This window comes from Colias eurytheme, chromosome 13 (genome assembly GCF_061535395.1).
Source record: "Colias eurytheme isolate Ceu_HAF_F1 chromosome 13, ilColEury1 Martin Lab GWU primary, whole genome shotgun sequence".
Lineage (NCBI taxonomy): Eukaryota > Metazoa > Arthropoda > Insecta > Lepidoptera > Pieridae > Colias > Colias eurytheme.
Genome location: NC_142992.1, coordinates 5925740 through 5931739, shown reverse-complemented (window position 1 = coordinate 5931739; position 6000 = coordinate 5925740).

Sequence of the window (6000 nt, the reverse complement as noted above, 5' to 3'; positions counted from 1 at the left end):
TTCGCTGTTCGCTGTTATCTGTTCGCTGTTCGCTGTTCGCTGTTCGCTGTTCACTGTTTGCTGTTCGCTGTTCGCTGTTCGCTGTTCGCTGTTCGCTGTTCGCTGTTCGCTGTTCGCTTTTCGCTGTTCGCTGTTCGTTTTCGTGTTCGTGTTTGTGTTTGTGTTTGTGTATGTTCACATTCACATTCACATTCACATTCACGTTCACGTTCACGTTCACGTTCAACATTCACATTCACATTCACATTCACATTCACATTCACATTCACATTCACAATCACATTCACATTCACCGTTGTTCGTTGTTCGTTGTTCGTTGTTCGTTGTTCGTTGTTCGTTGTTCGCTGTTCGCTGTTCGCTGTTATCTGTTCACTGTCCGCTGTTCGCTGTTCGCTGTTTGCTGTTCGCTGTCGCTGTCGCTGTTCGCTGTTCGCTGTTCGCTGTTCGCTGTTCGCTGTTCGCTGTTCGCTGTTCGCTGTTCGCTGTTCGCTGTTTGCTGTTCGCTGTTCGCTGTTCGCTGTCGCTGTTCGCTGTACGCTGTTCGCTGTTCGCTGTTCGCTGTTCGCTGTTCTCTGTTCGCTGTCGCTGTTCGCTGTTCGCTGTTCGCTGTTTGCTGTTCGCTGTTCGCTGTTCGCGGTTCGCTGTTCGTGGTTCGCTGTTCGCTGTTCGCTGTTCGCTGTTCTCTGTTCGCTGTCGCTGTTCGCTGTTCGCTGTTCGCTGTTCGCTGTTCGCTGTTCGCTGTTCGCTGTTCGCTGTTCGCTGTTCGCTGTTCGCTGTTCGCTGTTCGCTGTTCGCTTTTCGCTGTGCGCTGTTCGTTTTCGTGTTCGTGTTTGTGTTTGTGTTTGTGTATGTTCACATTCACATTCACATTCACATTCACATTCACATTCACATTCACATTCACATTCACATTCACATTCACATTCACATTCACATTCACATTCACATTCACATTCACATTCACATTCACATTCACATTCACATTCACATTCACATTCACATTCACATTCACATTCACATTCACATTCACATTCACATTCACATTCACATTAACATTCACATTCACATTCACATTCAACATTCACATTCACATTCACATTCAACATTCACATTCACATTCACATTCACATTCACATTCACATTCACATTCACATTCACATTCACAATCACATTCACATTCACCGTTGTTCGTTGTTCGTTGTTCGTTGTTCGTTGTTCGTTGTTCGTTGTTCGTTGTTCGTTGTTCGCTGTTCGCTGTTCGCTCTTCGCTGTTCGCTGTTCGCTGTTATCTTTTCGCTGTTCGCTGTTCGCTGTTCGCTGTTCGCTGTTCGCTGTTCGCTATTCGCTGTTCGCTGTTCGCTGTTCGCTGTTCGCTGTTCGCTGTTCGCTGTTCGCTGTTCGCTGTTCGCTGTTCGCTGTTCGCTGTTCGCTGTTCGCTGTTCGCTGTTCGCTGTTCGCTGTTCGCTGTTCGCTGTTCGCTGTTCGCTGTTCGCTGTTCGCTGTTCGCTGTTCGCTGTTCGCTGTTCGCTGTTCGCTGTTCGCTGTTCGCTGTTCGCTGTTCGCTGTTCGCTGTTCGCTGTTCGCTGTTCGCTGTTCGCTGTTCGCTGTTCGCTGTTCGCTGTTCGCTGTTCGCTGTTCGCTGTTCGCTGTTCGCTGTTCGCTATTCGCTGTTCGCTGTTCGCTGTTCGCTGTTCGCTGTTCGCTGTTCGCTGTTCGCTGTCGCTGTTCGCTGTTCGCTGTTCGCTGTTCGCTGTTCGCTGTTCGCTGTTCGCTGACACATGATGATGGCAAGGTCCAAGATTTACTTCAAGTGAAACTATTTCACAATCCATGTTCACTTTTAAATCAGTAGCAAGACAATCGACAATCGACGCGCTCGCTGTCAAGGACAATTTATTTTTTTATTTTTAGCTACTGAGTGGTCGTAAGAGGCAGGAGACGTTCGCAACACTTCTATTCATTCATATTTATATGATCTGATCTGAATATATGTCTCAATATATGTCGATTAAATTTTTAATTTTTTTTTTTTTAACAAGGAGTACAAGTTTTAGATTATTAGATTAGACCTCTAGCGTAATCAAAATTTAATTTAAAATTACAGGTCATACAAACTCCCATCCCCTAGTTTAAGGGGTTGAGGGATGAAAGTTACAAGTTTTATATTTTTTTTGTTGTTTGTGTGCTAATACTAGCTTACATACAAAATTTCAGCTTTCTAGGACATTAGGAAATACCTTAAGAATTTTGATGATCATCAGTGAGTCAGTGACGAAATTAGCGTTTTTTAGATATAAATAAAATCTGAAGTATAAAAGCTAATGTAATTAAAACTTATTATGTTCAATAAGTCCGCTATTGACAATATATCCCGAAAATTTTGTTGATCTAGCATAATCCAAACCCAAGTTATGAGGGTTCAAAAAAACGTCGAAGCGCTTCGAGAAAAGGTAGGTAGTGCCCGTGCGCTTCGCTTTCGCTTGGCTCGTCTTGGCGGGGGCACTTTACAACAAGACGGATACTATAGCGAATTTATTAAAGAACTTTCATATTGAGATTTGACAACAACATAGGTATAATTTCTCACCATTTTAAACACTAAAATATAATACTTATACATTTCATAGTCTCTAAACATAATCCGCCGTAACCAGACTTGAATCTACCTGTACCACAGAATAAAAACTAGTAACTATAGCGTTACTTGCACAAAATTTTACACGTATTTTATATTAAGGTGCAGTAACGAACGTTCATCGACAAATTTTACTAGGAGTAAGACTAAAACAGGATTGCTTTTAAATTTCTCTTCTTAATTTAATTTTAATAGTAAGTACAAAAAATCCTATATAGTATTTCAAGAAAAAATTTGTGACTTTATCAAGATAACAAAAGATATTTTTTAAATTAAACTTATATTAAAATACACTAGGTAGTGACTAGCCTATTAACAAAAACCATCAATGACCAATAGAAAACAAGTAATGTAGGTATCGTTTATGCTGTTCGCTGTTCGCTGTTCGCTGTCGCTGTTCGCTGTTCGCTGTTCGCTGTTCGCTGTTCGCTGTTCGCTGTTCGCTGTTCGCTGTTCGCTGTTCGCTGTTCGCTGTTCGCTGTTCGCTGTTCGCTGTTCGCTGTTCGCTGTTCGCTGTTCGCTGTTCGCTGTTCGCTGTTCGCTGTTCGCTGTTCGCTGTTCGCTGTTCGCTGTTCGCTGTTCGCTGTTCGCTGTCCGCTGTCCGCTGTTCGCTGTTCGCTGTTCGCTGTTCGCTGTCGCTGTCGCTGTTCGCTGTTCGCTGTTCGCTGTACGCTGTTCGCTGTTCGCTGTTCGCTGTTCGCTGTTCGCTGTTCTCTGTTCGCTGTTCGCTGTTCGCTGTTCGCTGTTCGCTGTTCGCTGTTCGCTGTTCGCTGTTCGCTGTTCGCTGTTCGCTGTTCGCTGTTCGCTGTTCGCTGTTCGCTGTTCGCTGTTCGCTGTTCGCTGTTCGCTGTTCGCTGTTCGCTGTTCGCTGTTCGCTGTTCGCTGTTCGCTGTTCGCTGTTCGCTGTTATCTGTTCGCTGTTCGCTGTTCGCTGTTCGCTGTTCGCTGTTCGCTGTTCGCTGTTCGCTGTCGCTGTCGCTGTGCGCTGTTCGTTTTCGTGTTCGTGTTTGTGTTTGTGTTTGTGTATGTTCACATTCACATTCACATTCACATTCACATTCACATTCACATTCACATTTTTTTTTTTTTTTTTTTTTTTTTTTTATTAGGTCCACCAAACTGGACATAGCACTACAAAAATAGATATGGTTATTCTATGATACATCTCAAGTAATAGGTGCTAGACCTTCTAGAGGTGAACACAGCCTGCAATAATAAGTACGCGAATACATATTTACATTATTACAATATTAACATAATTTAGAAAAATAATATTATGGATCAATTAAAATACAATATTTATGCAATTTTGGAAACTAATTTTTTAAATGAATTTAGGGATGCGCTAAATATATCGACGTTATTACATACTTTTTCGTTGTAAGCTGAACACATGCGGTGCAATGACGAGTGTTGAGCGTAGTTTGTACGACAAAAGGGAAGACTAAACGTTTTCATGTTAGTGGGACGGCTGAATGGCCTTGGTACATGTATGGTTACATGAAGTGGATTACGTTTCCTTGTGAATTTCATATGATAACACTTAGATACGTTGAGGAACATGTTATTTTTTGCGCACCATAATGTAATGCTGTTGATATCGTTTTGTAATGCTAAAGTATCTTCATGGTTTTTTATTACCCTATACAATTTGAGATCGTCGGCGAACATTTGGTACTTAGACGTAATGTTGGCACCCAGGTCGTTAACGTATAGTAGAAAAAAGAGTGGACCGAGATGAGAGCCTTGAGGTACACCTGAGGGTACTGGTCGAGCGACTGACTTGTAACCTCTGAGTACAACTAATTGGGACCTATTACGAAGATATGATTCGCACCATCTGAGCAGAGAGCCGCAAATACCTGCGTGGTACAATTTTTGGACAAGAAGGCTATGATCAACCATGTCAAATGCCTTGGAGAAATCGGTGTAGATAGCATGAATTTCATTTTGTTTTTCGAGCTCTTCATTGATGTCGCTGACGTATTCCAAAAGATTAGACATGGTTGAACGCCCCGGAAGAAAACCGTGTTGACAGGGGTCAAACAGAGGCTTGAGATGAAAATAAAATCTGTTGTAAATTATGGATTCGAACAGTTTACCCATGGCTGACAGTATTGATATCGGCCTATAATTCTTAACATCACTCTGATCACCTTTTTTGTGTATTGGAGTGATGTGGGCAATTTTCCATTTAGTCGGAAAATGGCCGAGGGAGATAGATTTATTGTAGATGTGGTACAGAGGCTTTGTGAGTTGCGCAGAACAAGTTTTTAAGAACAGGGGAGCGATTCCATCTGGGCCTGGTCCCTTGTTAATGTCTATTCCTTGAAGTGATTTGTAGATTTCAGTTTCAGAGATGTTGCAAGAGCCGAGAGATCCATTGTTAGTGAAGGGTGTCATAGCGAAATCTACTGAATGGGGTGCAAGTTTACTATTGTATATGGAGTGGAAGTATTCAGAAAAGAGATTACAGATATTGTGCCCGCCTTGAACGTTTCGGTCGTCAAGATAAATTTCATCAGGAATGTCCCTACTATTTGATCTTAAGGATTTTATAAAAGACCAGAAGTATTTTGGGTCTTTTTTTATTTGAGCCTTTGCCTCAGATTTAAGTCTATTAATACATGTCAGTAGCATTTTTTGGCAACGGTCACGTAACATTTGAAAAGTAACCAGGTCCATTGGATTAGAGTATTTTTTGTACCTGCTGTGATACTTTGACTTTTCGTTTAGGCATTTAATTAATGACCGACTGAACCAAAAGGGATAGTTCTTGTTATTTTTTGGTCGTAAGGGCGTGTATTGTGTTATTATGGGAGTTATTATACTATAGAATGTATCAACTGTTTCGTCAACTGTTTGTTTAGATTCAAAATAGCTATCCCAACAAATTTTATCTAATTCCTCTTTGATTTTATTGTAGTCTGCCTTAGAAAAATTGAGGCTAGGAAACTTATTAATTTTGGGTGGTTTGTAGTTTTTTAGTTTGATACGTATGTCTAAAGGAGGGTGATGATTATCAATTTTTACAAGGGGATTCCCCCTTGTAAAAATTGATAATCATGGATTGATCATAACTTGAGATGAGTCTTTTGCGTTAGTGACAATAAGATCTAGCGTGCGGTCATTAATATTTGTGATAGGATTTATTTGGTGGAGACTATTGAATGAAAGGGTGTCAATTAGCAGATTGTCGATTGGATTTGACGAGCAGGTAGGGACTAGATCTTTGTTTGTATCTAATTTCCATTGGATGAGAGGCAGATTAAAATCACCCGCCAACAAGATCACCGATTTCTTCGGTAGTTTATGCTGAACAATATTGTTTAAGTTTGAGGTGAAGTTTTTTAAATTAGTTAAAG